Here is a 19,637-nt window from a genome sequence, read left to right on the forward strand (position 1 = left end):
TTTGCTGTGTCTTCTTTGTCTGCTTCTGTTGTTGTCAGCAACACGGGAATCTGTGTTTCTTTTTGTTGTGTCATCTTGTTGTGTCAGTTCTCTGTGTGGGCGGCACCATTCCTGGGCATGCTGCTCTTTCTTTCACGCTGGGCGGCTCTCCTTATGGGGCGCACTCCTTGCACATGGGGCTCCCTTGCGCGGGGACACCCCTGCGTGGCACGGCACTCCTTGCGCGCATCAGCACTGCGCATGGGCCAGCTCCACACGGGTCAAGGAGGCCCGGGGTTTGAACCGCAGACCTCCCATGTGGTAGACGAACGCCCTAACCACTGGGCCAAGTCCATCGCCTGTGTCTCTTTTTGTGGCATCATCTTACTGTGTCAGCACTGTGTGTGTGTGGCACCACCCTGGGCAGGCTGCACTTTTATCGTGCTGGGCGGCTCTCCTTATGGGGTGCACTCCTTGCACGTGGGGCTCCCCTACATGGGGGACACCCCTTATGGGGTGCACTCCTTGCACGTGGGGCTCCCCTACACGGGGGACACCCCTGCGTGGCTTTGGCACTCCTTGCACACATCAGCACTGCACGTGGGCCATCTCGCCACACAGGTCAGGAGGCTCTGGGTTTGAACCCTGGACCCTCCATGTGGTAGGTGGATGCTCTATCTGTTGAGCCAAATCTGCTTCCCTGTGGGGTATCTTTTGAGGTTTGGGTTGAGAGTACATTTCTCTAAAGAGGATTTGCATTTACTTTCTCTAGACAGATGGGGAACCCTATTGAAATAAATCTGGAAACCATATTAAAGTAAATACCTGGCTTGGACATTTTTGGACCACAAAGATAGTCTCAATTGAGGCCACAACACATGGGAGGCTCCTGGTTATTAAATCCCAGGGGAGACATTTCTTATTTTTCTCTTTGCCTGAGCCAACGCCCAGCTCCGTTTCCCCTGTGGCCCCGGCAAGGCACAGCCTCTTGTGGTTCTCCTTCTCTGCTGGTGCAGCTTCAGGCCTCTCAGCCCTGCACTGCTCTCCTGTCCAGCCCCATCTCGCCATGACTCCATGCTTTGTGCTCACCAGCTCAGGACTCACGTACCTCTTTTGGCCTTTAAAGACGTTTCTTTACTTCCCTCTTTTACCAGCTCAGCCATGCTTTTTTTTTTTTTTTTTTTTTTTGGAGTAGAGGAACAGATTTATTATGCACTCAACCATGTATTTTTTAAAATTTTGAAAAATATTTTATCCAGCATTTTGAGATGTTCGGTAACAAGGAGGATTTTCATATCATCTTTTCTACCATATTCTTCGTCAAAAACATATAAGTGGGGAGGCGGCTGTGGCTCAATAAGTTGAGATCCCGTCTACCATATGGGAGGCCCTGGATTAGCGTCCTGGGGCCTCCTTGTGAAGGCAGGCTGGCCGGCACACTGCAGAGAGCCGCTGGCCTAGGCGCTGCAGAGTGCCATCCGGCCCTCAGGTGTGATGGGAAGCTGACTCAGCAAGGTGACACAACAAAAAAAAGAGAAACAAGAAAAAAAAAACCCACAGAAGAGCATGCAGCAAATGGGCACAGAGAGCAGACAGCAAGCAAGCTGCAAGGGGGGAGGGGAAATAAAATAAAATAAATACAGACACAGAAGAACGTACAGCGAATGGACACAGAGAGCAGACAGCACACAAAAAGCCACAATGGGGGGGGATAAAAAATACAAAACAAAATCATATAACTGGGGAAGCAGATTTGGCTCAAGTGGTTGGGTTCCCACCTCCCACATGGGAGGTCCTGGGTTCAGTTCCTAGTGCCTCTTGGAGAAGGCAAGCTGACACAACAAGGTGATGCAGCAAAGAGACAAAGAGGAAATACAATGAGAGACACAACAAACCAGGGAGCTGAGGTGGCCCAGGTGTTCTGGGATCCAAGTCTAGCACTAGAATACTGTTTCGAGGAGAGCTGGACTATCTTGGCCCCAGGTTCAGTTCTGGTGCCTCCTAAAGAGAAGACGAGGGAAGCAGATGTGGCTCAAGCGACTGGGCTTCCATCTGCCTCATGGAAGGTCCCAGGTTTAGTTCTCAGTGCCTCCTGGAGAAGGGTGAGCTGGCACAGTGGGCAGGTGCAGCAAGCTGACGCAACAAGAGAGACACAGAGGAAAGACAGCGAGACTCAACAAGCCAGGGAGCTGAGGCGGCCAGGTGACTGAGCCCCTCGCTTCCACATGGGAGGTCCCAGGTTTGGTTTCTGGTGCCCTCCCTAAAGAGAAGATGAACAGACACAGAGAGCACACAGCAAATGGACACAGGGAGCAGGCAGTCAACACAAAACAATGGGGGGGGAGCAGGCGGCAGACTTGGCCCCAGTGGATAGGGCGTCCGTCTACCACATGGGAGGGTCCGCGGTTCAAACCCCAGGCCTCCTGACCCGTGTGGAGCTGGGTCAGCACATGCGCAGTGCTGATGTGTAAGGAGTGCCCTGCCATGCAGGGGTGTCCCCGCGTAGGGGAGCCCCACACGCAAGGAGCGCGCCCCATAAGGAGAGCCGCCCAGCGCGAAAGAAAGTGCAGCCTGCCCAGGAATGGCGCCACACACATGGAGAGCTGACACAACAAGATGACACAACAAAAAGAAACACAGATTCCCGTGCCGCTGACAACAGAAGCGGACAAAGAAGACGCAGCAAATAGACACAAAGAACAGACAACTGGGATGGGGAGGGGAAGGGGAGAGAAATAAATCTTAAAAAAAAAAAACAATCAGGGGGGAACTACGACAATAAATAAATAAATCTTTCAAAAAGCATATAACTGTCTCTGCAAACTTCTAGAGGTGCCTTGAAAAGGGGTAAATTCAATTTCATGTCTGTACCCAGTCTAGTCCTTAATAATCCACATAGGAAACATTTTCTACACAAACACATCCTAAATCCTCATGTGCATGTGTTCTGTTATTCGTCATCCCAGCTTTCATTCTCTGCTCTCTACTGTCTCTTTCTGCATAGATCGTATTATGCAAACGTTTGATTTTGTTGGTGACTTCTCCAGTTACTCCGAGCTTTCCATTTTCTCTGCAGTTATTTGAGAAGGCTCAAGCTCTGCTCTCCTTGGTCTCGCGTACAGAGGAGCTGAGAATGATCTGCTGTCACCTTCTCGTTGTGTCTGCCATCTCCGGTAGCCCAGCACTGCGGTTCTGACTCAGCCAGCCGTCGTTGGCGGAGCCCTAGAGCTTTTCTGCCTGATTTCTTTTTTTTTTTCAGTGCAGCCTCTCCCCCTCTTCCCTGCGCTCACTGAGCTCGCCTTTCTCTGAGGCGCTCCACCTGACTCTCAGTGGCCATCGCTTCTAAAACCCCACCCCCGGGCAGGCTCCCTGGGCTGAGTCACTTCAGTGCCCCCACGCCCTGCTGCTCCCCGTGGGGGACGTGCTGGGGGACAGCTGGAGGGTCCCCAGCCCCGGCCTGCGCTGGGCGCCTCCCACACAGCGCGGCGCACGCGTTCCCACGTCCGCTGGGGCGCTGCGCTCGTCCCGCTGCTGCGGGGGGGTAGCCAGCTGCTCGCAGCAGCAGGGGCGCCGGGGGGCTGTCGCTGCGGGGAAGAAGGGGTTTCTTCTAGTCCCAGCAGATGTGGGGCCCGGCCTTTCCTTCTGCTGTGAGCTTACCACGGCCTAACAGACCTCCTGATGTGAAATGCCCAACGCCTGCCCCGGCGAGGCCGCGGGGGCGCTGCTCCAGCTGCAAGGGGCTGAGCGCGGTGAAGCGGCTTCTGTCGGTGGCCTGCTGCTGCGCGCTCGGCCTGTGCCAGCTCATCCCTGACTGCTTCCCCCCGGCCTAGAAGTGGAGCCGTCACTGTCCCCTCTTCACAGATCAGGACACCGAGATTCCAAGAAGAACTTGCCCCGGGCCCCACTGCCGGCGACGGTGCCGAGCCAGGGCTCTCGACCTCGAGGCGTCCAGGCCCCGGAATCCCTGCTGGGAGCCTCTGCCGTCAGCTGGGAAGCACTGGTTCTGGGATCTTCCAGTAGGAACTTGCGAGGCGGAGCGTGAACCCGCAGCAGCTCGGGCCTTCGGTGGTACCGTGTCGCCCGCGCACGCACCCGAGGGCCCGCCTCCCGCGCTTGGAATCCCGGGCGTGAGCAGCGCTCCCAGGGCTAGAAGTGAGACAGGAGGAAACCACCTTCAGTCACCTTCCTTCTGTCGTCAACCTCCTTTCCCACCCCTTGCGGCCGCTACCCTGTGGGACCACCTACAATGTTTGGCCAAAGTTTAATCCTCTTGCCTCTCGGCAGTTTCTGGAAAGCAGTTCTGTCCTCTGGGGATGGCGATTCTCCACAACAGAGGACATTGAGCGGCAGCTTCCAGGGGACGTGAGGGCACTTCCCAAAGAGGCCCCAGCCTGTTTTCAGCGAGGGCGGCTTCCACAGGGAGCCGAGCGCCCGGCGCAGCGCTTGTCCAAACTCAGCCCGTTAGCGCATACATTTATGCAGCACCACTTTGATGCGGAGTGGAATCTTCTCGACAACCTGTGTCCACAGACGTTAGCGTCAGCTCCGGAACTTGCTCGGGCTGATGGGACCCTGCCCTGCTCCTCATCGTGTCTCAGTGCCCAGATGCTGACTTGCCCGTTTTGGGCAGGTTGTGGGGAGGCCCCTGCTTCTCTGCGAGGAAAGGGATGTGTTTCCTGCTTCCCAGCAACCAAGAGAGGCCTGCCCAGCGAGGCCTGCCCACAACAGCCTGCCCAGCGAGGCCTGCCCACCGCGGCCTGCCCAGCGAGGCCTGCCCACCGCAGCCTGCCCACCATGGCCTGCCCACCGCGGCCTGCCCATCGCGGCCTGCCCACCGCGGCCTGCCCAGCGAGGGCCTGCCCACCGCGGCCTGCCACACCGCTGCCTGCCCACCACGGCCTACCCAGCGAGGCCTGCCCAGCGAGGCCTGCCCACCGCGGCCTGCCCACCGCTGCCTGCCCACCATGGCCTGCCCCACCGCGGCCTGCCCAGCGAGGCCTGCCCACCGCGGCCTGCCCACCCGCGGCCTGCCCACCCGCGGCCTACCCCACCGCGGCCTACCCAGCGAGGCCTGCCCAGCAACAGCCTGCTCACCGCGGCCTGCCCACACGCTGCTCTGCCCACCACGGGCCTGCCCAGCGAGGCCTGCCCACCGCGGCCTGCCCACCGCGGCCTGCCCAGCGAGGCCTGCCCACCGCGGCCTGCCCACCGCTGCCTGCCCACCGCTGCCTGCCCAGCTCGAGGCCTGCCCACCACAACCTGCCCAGCGAGGCCTGCCCAGCGAGGCCTGCCCACCGCGGCCTGCCCACCACGGCCTGCCCAGCGAGGCCTGCCCAGCGAGGCCTGCCCACCACAACCTGCCCAGCAAGGCCTGCCCACCACAACCTGCCCAGCGAGGCCTGCCCAGGGCAGGACCGCACGCTTCAGCAGCAGTTTGTAGTTTTTGTTTTTCCCTTACAGCTAAGGCTAAGGTTGAAGTTTCAAGCATCATCTTAGTTAGCTGCTCACATTTAACGTAACTCTGCTGAAGTAAACAGTCGTAATAAAAAAAAAAAATAGCAGTGTTACCATAGCAACCAGATCCAATTCATCTGTTTTTCCTTTCTGCTCACAAATGCTCCTCACTGTCTAGGCCAGGATATGAAATGAATCTGCAGAAACCTTCCATGGAAAATTCTTTTAAAAATTATTTGGGGAAAACATCCATTTAAACGATTGCGTTAAGGGAGGCAGTGGAACTCTCGTCCAGGCGGCTCCTCAAGGAGGCTGTGCGGCAGCTCACCTCGTTGCCCCCTTAGACCCAGCCACAGAGCCAGCCTCGCCTCGTTGCCCCCTTAGACCCAGCCGCAGAGCCAGCCTCGCCTCGTTGCCCCCTTAGACACAGCCGCAGAGCCAGCCTCACCTCGTTGCCCTCGTAGACCCAGCCGCAGAGCCAGCCTCACCTCGTTGCCCCCTTAGACCCAGCCGCAGAGCCGGCCTCACCTCGTTGCCCCCTTAGACCCAGCCGCAGAGCCAGCCTCACCTCGTTGCCCCCTTAGACCCAGCCGCAGAGCCAGCCTCACCTCGTTGCCCTCGTAGACCCAGCCGCAGAGCCAGCCTCACCTCGTTGCCCCCTTAGACCCAGCCGCAGAGCCAGCCTCACCTCGTTGCCCCCTTAGACCCAGCCGCAGAGCCCCTCGGGGCGGAAGCCCTTGCTCCAGCTCCAGGGCCCCTGAGTGAGGCCGTGGGCCAGGTGAGCCGCAGGTTCTGAGGAGGCTGGACAGGAGACCCACAGGCCGACCTGGAACCCGGCGAGGCCACGTGCTGTTTGGTGCCCCCAGGGTGGCTGCTGGAGGACCTGCACGAGATTCTGCCATTCGGAAAGAAGTTTCCTCCAGAAGCCAGGAGAAGCCCCGGGTCCTCCCCACGGGCCGTGCGTGGGGAAGCGGCTGTGGCTCAAGTGATGAGCTCCCCTCTACCATACAGGAGGGCCAGGGTTCCATACCCTGGGCCTCCTGGTGAAAGCAAGCTGCCCTGTGCAGGACTGCTGCCCCACACGGGAGCTGGCCAGAGAGAGAAATGGCGTGGCAAGATGACGCAGCCAAAAGAGGCACAGAGGAGAGACAAGAGACACAGCAGAGCAGGGAGCTGAGGTGGCACAAGAGATTGAGCGCTTCTCTCCCACTCTGGGAGGTCCCAGGATCAGTTCCCAGAGCCGCCTAATGAGAAGACAAGCAGACACAGAAGAACACACAGCAAGTGGACACAGAGAGCAGACAATGGAGGGAGTGGAGAGAAATAAATATTTTTTTAAAATGCAAGCGCGAAGACTTCTTGCTCTCTCTTGCCTTCACCCTGTCCCAGTGCCTGTCCCGGTGCTGGCCCCTGTGCCTGCTCCTGCCCTCTGTGCCCTGCTCGCGCCGTTCTTCCCCTGCCACGATGACCATGCAAGTAAAACCTGGGCATTTTTAATCTATAATGGGAAATTTTAGTCTGTAAGTCAGCCTGGTTTATCACTTTTCAGCCCCGTCCTCTCTACCTGGGACCCATTGAAGCCAGCTAGTAAGATAGGGAACCAATAGATGGATCTAGAACCTGGCAAGAAGTCCCCTGGACGTCAGTAAGCCCAAGATGGAAGCTGGAGAACCCTCCCCAAGATTCTGCCACTCAGAAGAAGACTTCCTTCAGAAGCCAGGGGAAGCCCCGGATAGTCCCCAAGGACTTTATCATGGGGCCCTCCCGGAGGATTGATGGGTGGGGTGGTCAATCAAAGCAGCAGACAGCTGGAATTCCTCCCCTGCCATTAGCAAAGGGGTGGAATAATTCATGGTTTAAAAAGGAGGCGCAACGCCTGAATCTCGCCTCTGGACCCCACTCTTGCCTTTGCCATGTCCCAATGCCAGTCCAGGTGTCAGTCTGTGAGCCCGTTCCTGCCCTCTGCTTTCCCCTTTGGACCCCAATTCTGGCCACCTTCTCCCTGCATGGATCAACACGCAAGTAAAACCTGGGGATTTATAATCTACAATGGGAAATTATAGCCTATAAATCAACCTGCTCTATCATTTTTCAGCCCCTTCCTCTCTACATGGGACCCTGATCTGTTATTTTCTCCCATTTCTCTTCCCTCCCTACCTGAATAAATTACTGGCCTAACTCACCCGATGTGCTCTTTACATTCATTTCTGCAGCACAGCCAAGAGCCTAGACAAGATCCAGTAACACCATCACCTGTTCTTTTCTCCCACTCTGTTCTCTCCCCACCTTAATTAATTACTGACCTAAATAACCCGCTGTGCGCTTGTAGTTCATTTCCACAGCGCAGTCAAAAACCCAGACAAAATCCGGTTACGGGTCTGGTCGTTTAATTTGATTACACCTTATCGACAAAATACAAAACTGAGCGCTTTTAAATCAAGCCTCAGTCTCCTAGTGGAGAATTGTTAAACAGTTTAATGGTCTAAGCAGGTCTTCTTACCTGCACCATCTCAGGGGCCTCGGACGGGCTGTCCTGGTCCCCTCGCTGACGCAGAAAGCTGCTGCTGGTTTCCGTAGACAAGTGGTAGCCCTAGGAAGAAGGCTTCCGGTAAGGAAATTAATGAACAGAGTAGCCTTTTCTGGCTTCTAATTGCCAGCCAGAGCTCCTGGGATTTGGTCCTGGCCTTGATCTTGTCTGAGTAGAGCCAGATGATTCCCAGCTCCTGGGGCCTCACCTCTCAGGAGCGAAGAGCTGACACCCGGAAGTGGTTCTGCTTGAGATTTGCCATTAAAACAAAAACAAAACTTGTGACTCCTGAAGTCTTTTTCCCCCCCTCTTACATTCTTTTTATCCCTTTCTGTCTAACAGATTGGAATGATCTACTCATGAGATTAACTAAAAAATAAATAAATAATTTTTTAAAACCCCAAAGATGTCTTTTATTTGTAATTCGTTCTGTATGCCATTGAAAAGAAGCAAGTTAAGAAAGGAACAAAAAGCCCAATAGAAAAACCATAAAGAATGTGAACGGGCAGTCCACACACCAGGAGAAACCAAAAGGCAGATAAGGATAAAATGAGCCGCTCAGCGGGACTCGTCCTCGGGAATTGCAGGCCAAAACACAGAGCTGCAGTTTTAAACGTCTGGCAATGCTACGGTTTGGCAGGATGTGGAGAAACAGGGAGACTCAGGCTCTGCCGGGGCGAGGGTAGTTGCTGCCTCCACTGTGGAGAGCCATTTGGCAGATTCTCGGAAAATTGAAAATGCGCATTACCTTCGACTCAGCAATTCCACTCCGGACCTATGTCCAGAGAAACTCACGCATTCGTGCCCGAGGAGTGAATCATGCGGGCCTTGTTTGTGATCATGAACTTTAAACACAACCCTCATGTCCTTTGCCAAGAGAATGGGTGAAAAATAAAGCAGTATGTTCCCATGTTACAATACCGTAAAGCAGTTGCAAAGAATTAGTTACATATGTTCTGTATGCATAAATATAACTAGAAGAAATCATAAAGTTGAGTAAAGAAAAAGCAACATGTAAAATCTGGTATATTGCAAGTAAAATTGAAATCACCACTCCATACAGAGCTTATGGATACCGAAAAGTTATAAAAATGATCTGGAAAGAAACATCCCAAATTAGTATCTACAAGGAAGTGGTCGACTCCGACATGTTTAATTCTGCTCTAAGTGTTAATCGTCAGTTTGGGGTGCTGTGAACTTGGATGTTACAGTTCTGGAGGGTGTTCAGGACATTTTAATTTCTTAAGAGAAACATAAAAAGCAGGGTTGACGTGAGCCAGCGTACCTGCCAGGACAGTGGGCGGCGTCCACCTGTTCATCGCCCTGGGCCCCGCCGCACGTCTTTGTCCTTCCCGGCAGTCACTTTATTCCTCAGCTGTTGCCCTGGAGAGGACCGAGCCTCTGCCCGCGCACCTGGCCATCCTTAGCAGGTGCAGCACCTGCCGCTGCCCCTCTGGCTGACTCGTCCACTTTGTGCTTTCAGATGTAAACAAGCAAGAGGGAGGGAAAGAGGTTTCCAGTGCACCTGCCAAGCCAGCTGTCTGCTTCATTTGGGTTGACGTCCACACACCACTTCTTTGTATGTGTTTTTTTTCCCTTTAGGAACAGTTGCAAATTATAAGTGCATAAGCTGTGGGCGGTGGTGGACCCTGTCAGGTTGAAGGAGGCTTAAGCTGTTTGATTGTCACCTTGTCGTTAGTTTTATGTTATTAAAGAGATGGAAAGTAAGGTTCCTTAGAACTCACAGCTGGTCTTTGTGTGTGGCATGGAGGGGAGCCAGACGAAACCCCAAAGGGGAAGGAAAGCGAGTTGTCGGAGGGGTAGAGCGGAGTGGCCCTTCACTTGCCAGGCAGTCATCGGGAGCCTCTTGGACAGCAAGGGAGCGGGGAGATGCCAGCTGCGAAGAAGGGAAACCGAAGGAGTGTTGCCTCAGAGTACAGCAGAACAAATCCGCGAAAGGTTCGGCCAAAAACCACAACGCTCTGCAGACCCCTCATTTGTGCTGGGATCTAGGATGATGCCCAGCACCAAGCCTCAGCCCCAGGAGGCAGGGGTGCAGTGGGAGAGTGTGGCAGGGACGGTTCCGGCCCCTTCTCCACCCCTGGGTTTTAGCTACGAGACCACGTGCTCTAGCAGGAGGGGGCTGCAAGGACATTGTCAAGCCAGCAGGCGTGTGCCAGGCCAAGCATCCGGAAGTCGCATGCCTGGAGCTGGCGGTCCCAGAGCCATGGAGGTGGGTCCCTGCTTCCCACGGGGTCTCCAGGGCGGCTGGCAGAGGAGGACGCCAAAGCCCCGGCAAACCCAGTGTGGGACGCCTCCTGCCTCTCCAACCGAGGAGGGACATCACGTTATGGCAGAGTATTGTCCTGGCAGCCTGCAGAATGTCACCTGGCCTGCAGGAGCTCAAACACAAACCTCAGGAGAGATGCTGGGCTCGGAAGTTCATCACCAGTGTGGCCAAAGCTTTCTTAAACCACAGCGATAGGGAAGCAGATGTGGCTCAAGCAATCGGGCTCCCGTCTACCATAAAGGAGGTCCAAGGTTCGATGCCCAGGGCCTCCTGGTGAAGGCAAGCTGACCCGTGTGGCAAGCTGGCCCACGCAGAGTGCTGGCCTCTGCAGAGTACTGCCCTGCACAGGAGTGCTGGCCCATGCAGTGTGCTGGCGCAGCAAGATGATGCAGCATAAAGAGACAAAGGAGAGATAATAAGAGACTCGGCAGACCAGGGAGCCGAGGTGGCTCAAGAGAATGATCACCTCTCTCCCACTCCAGAAAATCCCAGGATCAGTTCCTGGAGCCACCTAATGAGGATATAAGCAGACACAGAAAAGCACATAGCAAATGGACACAGAGCACTGACAAAGGAGGGAGGGGGGAGAAATAAATAAATCTTTAAAAAAAACAAAAACAAAAAACCACAGCGATAGAGTATCTAGGCCAGCACTGTCCAGTAGAATGAAATGCAAGCCACATGTGTAATTTTAAAGGTTCAAAGAAACGATTAATGTTTAACAATACGTTTTATTTAACACAATATGCCCAAAGTGTTATCTCAACATGTAATCGAAATTTATAAACTACTAAGACACTAACATTTTCTCGTGCTGTGTCTTGAAGCCCTGGTGTGACCTCGCGCTGGGCCTCCCGTTGGCCTGGCCACGTTTCAAGTGCTCGGAGGCCGCAGTGGGCAGCGTCACCGCCACGTCCACAGTGTTGCTCAAACCACCTGTCATTGAACTGTGTGGGCTCCCTTATTTTTCGCTGCCTTTAGACAGTTTTTAAACACGCCCTCAAGCCTTGTCCGTCTTTAGGAAGTACCTGTGCGGCTTTGTGTGGGAACGGCAGGCGTTCGGCTGCTCCTGCTTCCGTTGCTTCCTTGTCGCACCCAGGAAGCGAGGGGCCAGCCCTGACTCCGTCCATCGCTCGCTCATTCCATAAACGTGCCGAGCGCGGGGGCTCTGGCTTTAGTAAATGTACTGGGTGTACTAAACGTTTATTACTCCTGAGAAAATAAAACTTGTTGAATAAAGAACCAAAATTTTTTTAAATACATGGAGGGTCTAACGTTCTGGGCACTGTTTGGGTCAGTGGAGTTGCAGCAAGTAACAAGAGACAAAACCCTTACCTTCCTAGAGCAGGAGAAGACAGGAGACAAACACGTCCTGTGTGTCGTGTGTGTGTGTATCTAATAATTTATAATGTATGTGTAATAATACTATATAACAGTGATAATATATGAACATATATTAACATCTATTATTAGATAGTATTAGATTTATATAGAAATATAAGGCAGAGAAGGGAGCTAGAGACAGCCAGGGCCTAAGGAAGTAAGAAAAATTAATTTTTTTAAAAGATTTATTTATTTCTCTCCACCCCCTCGTTTTGCGCTCACTGTCTATTCATTGTGTGCTTGTCTTCCTTTTTTAGGGGGCACTGGGACCTGAACCTGGGCCTCCCACAGGTGCCTAATTGCTTGAGCCACCTCTGCTTCCTGCTTTGTTGTGTCTCTCATTATGTTTTCCTCCTTGTGTCTCTTATTGCATCATCTTGTTGTGTCAGCTCACTGTCTTGCCCATCTTCTCTAGGAGGCACTGGGAACCGAACCCAGGACCTCCTGTGTGGTAGGCAAGAGCTCAATTACATGAGCCACATCCGCCTCCCGGAACCGCAGTTTTAATTGGTGTGCTCCAGGAGGGTATGGTCGACTGAATTACTCTCCACCAACTTCCTGTTACAAAAAAGCATGATATTGAACAAAATTTTATTTTCAACTTTTTTCACTATATATTTAGAGCTTCATGTAATTTACTATTCTTTTAAGATTTAAATCACTTGGATAGACCAAAATTTACTTAATTGACTATTGGGTATTTCATTTCACTAATAAAGGACAGAGGAAACACATATTCTTCATCTTCCCCCTGTATTACAGTTCTTTGGTTTTTTTAAAATTCTGGTAACATACGTACAACTAAAATTTTCCACTTTATCCATTCTCAATTAATCAGTGGCACAACACTGCGGATGTAATTACAGGAGGGTTTTTCATTCTCGTCCTTTTGAAGTCCATCTTAGCCTCGTGTCTTAGCAGCAGCCAGTGAAACAGGAGCAGAAGTGACAGAATCCACCCCCGTCACAGCCTGCCTTGCCAGGCGCCTTCTCCCTCGGCCACTAAGCCCTGCTCCAGGAGTGGCTGCCCCATCAGGCTGGGGGCAGGATAAGGGCCAGGATGACACAGATCTGCATGTGGTGTGGCCTGAACCTGTTGTCGTGTGCCATGAGATCTGGGGGATGTGTGTTACGTAGCACGGCCTACCCCATCCTGCCCGATTCAGAGAGCCTCACTGAGAAGGAAAGAGCTGAGCAGAGAATTGAAGGAGGTGGGGGAACAGAAATGCAGATATGTAGAGGAAGCGTTTCCCATGCCCTTTGAGAAGCAGCTGCAAGGGTTGTGAAGAGGGAGCTTGCGAGATGTGTTCAGGGATCGGACACAGAGTGATTTCTCAAGGGAGCGATGCAGGCCGAGGCTCTAGCTCCAGCCTGTGGAGCTAGAGGTAGGACTGATCTTGTTTTCCCAAGGATCCTTTTTACTCCTTGTTTCTCTACAGAACTTGAAGTGGGGTGGTAGGACGGGCAGAAATAGAAGAGGGGGTGAAGGGAAGCAGGCGAGGTCTGGAGCCAGAAGGTGCAGCCTAGCAGGGTGAGACCCCTGTGTCCCAAGCATGGTGTCGCCATGGAGACAGCTGCCCGGGTGCTGCGGGGCCTGCGCAGTCTGGCTCTCGTTACAAAGGAGATGAGTCATCGGGGGTCACTGCGGCCACTGGGGACCGGGGCTCTCTCTGCCTATGCCCGGCTCCCACTCCTGCTCTCCGTGGTCTTTTCCTGCCCATGACTTTCTTTCAGAGCCACCCAGAAAGCAAAGTGTCTCTAAGAGGAAGCCAGGGCAGCAGGGCCAGGACCTCAGGAGCAGCCACGCAGCACCCCGAGTGCGCCAGCCTCTATCCGAGACACAGAGGACCCCGTACAAGCCACGCGTGCCTTCTTTCCTTAAACCCTGATAATTTTCCATGTTCTTTATTCTGTTCAATTTCCTTGGACTCTATATAGCCTTGAAACCACAGATCCCCCCAATTAGCAGTTGCTAGTAGAAGAAACTGGAGAAATAAAGCAGGTGGGTGGCTATTGATGCAAATGCACAATGGAGACAGAATTCTAAATATCAAATCCATGTAGAGGAGGTGTTATAGTTGAAGGCTAAAATGGTTCACAGAGATACACGTTCTCTGGAAGATTCTCCTGTTAGACACCTGGGTTCTAAGATGTGGCATCTCTCACAGAACACAGAACATCATCTCAATCACTCCATGCTAATTGGTTGTCCTGGATTACTGAATTCAAATTAAAGATGTAAAAATAATTTTGGATTCCTAAGAACCTCAAACTTCTACCTGTTATTTCTTCTCTCTTGGACCAAAGAAAATTTAACAGGTGGATGGCTGGTAGATGGCTTACCTTGAAACGATGCATACAAAGGCCCTGCCATATCAAATCCTGTCTTCCTCCTTGGTTTCTGGTGAACTCCTCAAGAAATCCCATTCATGATGGTAAGCACATTGAAGTTAAAAGGGGACTCTCAGCTGATGCCGATAATGCCAGAACCACTGGAACCAGGGACTTCCTGAGGAAGGAATGCCACCTGGAGGCCTGAGAAGGGACGAATGGATGGCACAACTAGGTGGCTGGCACCAGCCAGAGGGCACCGCATGGGGCACGGGGAATGGCAAAGGTGCCTTGGGGAGTTCAAGGCAAGTAGTTGAAGTACAGTGCAGGGGGACACAGCTGTCACCACCTATTCCTTCCAAAGCCATCCTTTGAACCAGAACTCCTCTTTGGGGGCACTGTTGGCATTTGGGGGAAGGACAGTTCTTTGTTGTACGGGGCTGCCAGTGTATTAGAGGGCAGCTGGCATCCTTAACTCCACTCTCTAAGTGCAAGTAGTGCTCTCCAATCTCTGGTCCAAAACGTCCCCATGCTCTCCCGAGAGTGGGCCTTCCCGTCTCCAGTTGAGAGCTCCTGTATTAGCCAAAGTACCAGATGCAAAGTACCAGATGCAAAGTACCAGAAGTCTGTTGGCTTTTATAAAGGGTATTTATTTGGGGTAGAAGCTTATAGTTACAAGGCTCTAAGGAGTCCAACTTCCTCACCAAAGTCTGTGGCCTTGTGGAGAAGCAAGATGGCGGGCGACCTCTCCTGGTCTGCTTCCTTCTTCCCCTTGAGGCTCCATGGGCCCAGCTTCTTCTGGTCTCAGCTGTAGGCTGGCACAGGGCCCGTCTCTCTTCCCAGGGCTGGAGCTGTTGGAGCTCACATTTCAGTGAGCGCAGTGAAACGACCCAGGTCTCTCCGCTGCCCTGTCTGTGAAGCACTCCTTCTTCCTGTGCCTTCTGTATGTGTCTGTTTCCACCCACCCACCAAGGGGGGGGGGACTCGAACCCGAGTCACCCTACTAATGTGGTCTATCCCCCTAACCTTGATTTAATCAAATAAATGTAAAACAAAGAATATCACATAGAGGCACAGACCACTTTACAAACCATCAGTATCTTTTTTGGAATTCATAAATAATATCAAACTGCTCTAGCCCCCTGGGCCTGGGCCACAGCAGCCACGGGGGCAGGGGGCTGGCTCTGCAGTTGACAGTATCACCCAGTGGACCGCGGGGGGACAGGAGGGGCGGTGCTCAAGGAGTGGACGCGACATCCAACTCAAGCCTGATTGTCGCTCTCCTGAGAAGGCACCGGCGCATTCTCTAGAGGCAGGCGCGGTCTGCGGGGTATTTGCTTGAAAACTGGAGGAGGCCAGGGTGTTAGGCTCTTTCAACTTACGTGAACCCCAAGAATGAGACTCAGAGGAAACTGTGAGAACCTGCATGTCCAATGTTGGTCACCAGGCCACGCTGCGCGGTTGGGGCATTCCGTGGGAGGGGCGCCCTGTCCTTCTCGGGCTGCGGGGGCTTCCTCCTGCCTTCCCACACCGCCCCCCTAAGACGGAGAAGCGCTGGATTCCTCCAGGTCCTCGGCTATGAGGCTATGAACACGCCACTGTAGTCAGGCCAGTAAAAAGGAGTTATTTGGGAAATGAGGGCAAGAACAGGGCTTGCTGAGAAATGGGAGAGAAAGACAGACGCGCACGCCAAGATGCGGGGTGGGCTCCTCGGGGCAGAGAGCGCCTGCCTCGTGCGGGCACCTCTTAAACTGTTCACTATTCCTCCCCCTTGCCAACAGCCAGCGGTGGGCCCCGCGGCTACTGGTTAACCCACCTGTGGGCGGCCCATCATGAGGCCTTTTGGAATATCCGGGGCCAAAGGGGGGTCCCAGGGAGAGAAACTGGGACCTCAAGGTTAAACTCAAGGTCCCAGGGAGGTGGTGCAGCCATGCTGGCCGCTGGCCTTGTCATCTGCTGGCCACTTGGGGATCGTCGTCTCCTCCATGACCCTGTACTAACTGGGCTCAGGTCACCTGGAGAAGGCCTGGCATCGTGAGACCCTGTCGCCTTGCTCTGCTCCGTCCCACCTGCTCCCCTTGCTCAATTAAGAGCTGTTTGCCAAACCCCAGACTAAGGGTGTGTGTGTTTCCTTTGGCCTCTAAAATAGGCCACCAAAGGAAGTTTCAAATTTTATCCCTCCAGGGGTTTGTTTTCATTCTGTGAAACAGTTTCAAACTCATAGAAAACTTAAAAGCACAGTACAAAGAACTTTTTTTCATGAATCATGAGAATAAGTTGCCAGCCTGATGCCCCTTCACCCCTGAATTTCCTTACAAGGACTTTATCCTACGTAGCCCCAATGACATCATCCGAATCAGGAGTTAACAATGAGACATTACATCCAGCTAATCCCTGGACCCCATTCAAGCTTCACCAGTTGCCCAATAATGTCCTTTTTAGCAAAAGAATCCAGTTCCAAATTGCCTGATTTTACTTCGTTGTCCTGCCTCTTCCGTCTCCTTCAGTCCAGAACAGTTGCTCCGTCTCTCCTCGACGTCCATGAACTTGGCACTTCTGAAGAGTACAGGCCAGTTATTTTGTAGGACGGCCCTCACTCTGGGTCTGTCTTCCACGTCCTCCTAACCGGTTCAGGCAGTGGGCTGGCTGAGAAGTGGCAACGCATCTTCCCGTTGGCTCGGTGAGGTGGCACGGCTTCAATTTCCCCATCGCTGGTGGGAATCCATCACGTGATGCAGGTGATGCCTGCCGGGCTTCCTTCCCTCTGTAAAGTCAACTTATGGGGAGGTGCTCAGGCCATTTTAACATCCTGGTCCTCGTGAAGTTTCCCATTAATTTTGGGTTCAGGATTTTCTATTTTAATCAATGGACTTTAATCCGTGACTATTATGTATTTTACAGCCTACTTGTTCCAGATTTAGCTGGTGGGATCCCTTCAGGCTGTCCTCTGCTCTCCTTGCCATGCCCCCATCATTCTTGGAGCACTTGCTTACTGCCTAGAACATAAGGTGCTTCAAGCTTCTTGAGCTTTCCCATTCCCAGCCCTGGAATGGGCAGATTCTTCAAGACGGGCTAAGTGCTTGGCACACATCATCTTACTTAATTCTCACAACAACTCTACAGACAACTGTTAGCGTCCCCATTTTGCACGTAAGGAGATTGTGCTTCACAGAGGATAAGTCACTTAATGTCACTCAGCTTGAACTTGGCAGGGCATGGATTTGTACTTGGGTCTGTGTGACTTTGAAGACCATGTGCAAAATCACTCTGCTCTGATAACTGCAACCCCCCCATCTCTGTCCACACTGTAGAACCTAATCACCTGCTATTGGGACATGTGCTGAGCACCCCAAGTCAGGAAGCCAGGACTGGAAAGCATCTTCCACCACCTTGGAGGCTCACGCCAGCAGGGAGGCGAGGAACAAACTCAGGTAGAAGCATGGGGCAGGAGCTCTGGGCAGAGCAGGTCCGGGGAGGCTTCTTTTCTTTTTCTTTTTTCTTGTGAGGGGCCCAGGACATAGATGGCTTATTAGCTCACCGTCTCTGCTATGGATTCTCCAAAGAACACAGGCCCTCTGTGGCTGAGGTGACCGTGGTGGCTTCCTGGTCACTCTGTGCGTTCTCTGTCCATCTGCCTCCAGGCTGGGTTTCCGGCTGCCCAAGGCAGGCCCAGCTGGTGGAGAATGGCCGTCGGCACCCGCAGGGGAGCAGTTTCACTTCTGTTTCTTCTTGCCACTTGGACTTTTTGTTCATTGACCCTCCTTCTCTGTTTCCATCTCATTTCCTAATACATTTGCAAGGATCCTTTTCCAGAGAGGCACCTGTCCCTAACTCGGCCGCACGGCTGCTATTTACCTACCCTGTGTTGGTTCTTTGAATCTACACTAGCCTCAGTGAGTGTCATCCCATCACTGTGTATTTGTCCTATGATTATTTTGCAGTTGTTCTTAGTGTTTAGAACTGTATCTCTCGTCCAAGTTAGGGTCCAAGTGTCACCAGTGAAGGCACATGGTCTTCACCATCCTTCTGCACATCTTTCTTTTTTTTTCTTTTTTTCCTTCCTTTTTTGAGCTACTGGGACCGGGGATTAAACCTGGGACCTCGGATGTGGGAAGCCAGCACTCAACCACTGAGTTGGCTTTTTTCATTTGTCTTGCTTGTTGTTCGCTTTCTTTTTTTTCAGAAGGCACCAGGAACTGCACCCAGGATCTCCCATGTGGAGAGCAGGCGCCCGAGCCTCCTCCGCTCTCCTCTATCTTGCAGCCACTGGTCATGAGCTATGCCTGTTCCAGATTTCTAGAAATGCATGTTGAATCTGTGAAGGCCAGCCCGTGTGTGGGCCCACATGTGCCTGCATTTCTATTGATGCACTAATGCTTGCATTATATACTTCTCTGTTCCATTTATTGCCATAGAAGATACAGGAAAGCTCGAGAGAGTGTAGGTGGAAACCTCGTTTTGTTGATGAGAAGGCTGAAGCCAGAAAGGTTTTATGACTCGTCCAAAGCGACAGATGCAGCTGGTAGAAGAACTAGGGTCAAAACCAAAATCCTGGTCCATTTCTGTCATTCCACCCACTGCCTTTTGTGCTCACCTTCACATAAGGCAGGTAAAAGCATTTTTATTACAGCTACTAATTGAGTTGGGGGGTGTGGTCAAAGCTAGTTAGTTTGTTAGCATTTATAGCAGAGCAGAAATACTTCAGTTTAAAGTATAAACTTTAAAGAGGAAAACGTGTGGCTATAAAAAGAATTCTGCAACATGCAAATTATTTCTACAAAATCTTTCCTAGAACTCCTGTGTTTCAAGAGGCCTAAGAAGTCCCTGTTTGAAGAGTTGGTCACATCTCTAGAACTTCAAAAAGTTAAATCAAGGACTAGCGTATGGCCCCAGTTCTGGTTTCTTACTGTCTATTATTAAATCACTCTGTTGATCTGTTACTCCTCTTTCAAAAAACACGGAGGTGGGGGTTTACTGCAGAGACGAGCAGCCCGCGGGTTGATGGTAGGGAGCAGGGAACCCTGCGAATCTTAGCCCTGCCCTGCCCTGGGGTCTCGCCGTGCTGGTGGCCGTGGCACCTTTGGCATCTGCCGCAGCCCCCCAGCCCTTCCTCAGAATAATGCTTTCACCTGCATTAAATAAAATGTATAAGATTACCATGGAAAAGATACTGAAAAGTAGTTATTAAAATCTATTTAGAAACATATGCCATAGTACCAAAAACATGCTTGTAAATTAATGCTTGACTAATAAGATCAAGTGTCAGCGCTGATAACCACGGTAATTTCAAAGTCGTGATGGGTGTAGAGGATACTGCAAAACATCTGCAGCAAGTTAAGACGGGACATGAAAATAGCTGTGGTTTCTCTTGGTGGCAAAGTCGTGGGTACAGCTGCCAGTAACTGCAGTTTGCCGCCAACATTCTTCCTGGAAGGAAATGCCCAATTTCAGGTAGAGGGTAGTGAAAATAAAGATGCGATTTTTCTCCCATCCAAGTTCACATCCGAGGGCCCAGGTCCAGCGGCGTGAGGCCGGCGAGAGGCTGTTCTGATTGTGGGCACCCGGGTGGCCAGTCCCAGTGGCCGAGCCCCTGGCAGGCCCCTGGGCGCAGGGACCCTCCTGCTCCCGCTGGCTCTGGGGGCGTTGCCGTGTACTGAGCGCTGCCATGTGTTTT

The 19,637-nt window shown here is 52.5% G+C and overlaps 1 protein-coding gene across 1 annotated transcript in view; it reads left to right on the forward strand.

Annotated features, from left to right (window-relative positions):
• SHLD1 (shieldin complex subunit 1) overlaps positions 1-19,637 on the forward strand; it is a 101,703-nt gene that overhangs the window by 78,308 nt on the left and 3,758 nt on the right. The window lies entirely within an intron of this gene.

Source organism: Dasypus novemcinctus, chromosome 24, assembly GCF_030445035.2.
Source record: "Dasypus novemcinctus isolate mDasNov1 chromosome 24, mDasNov1.1.hap2, whole genome shotgun sequence".
NCBI classification, from domain to species: domain Eukaryota; kingdom Metazoa; phylum Chordata; class Mammalia; order Cingulata; family Dasypodidae; genus Dasypus; species Dasypus novemcinctus.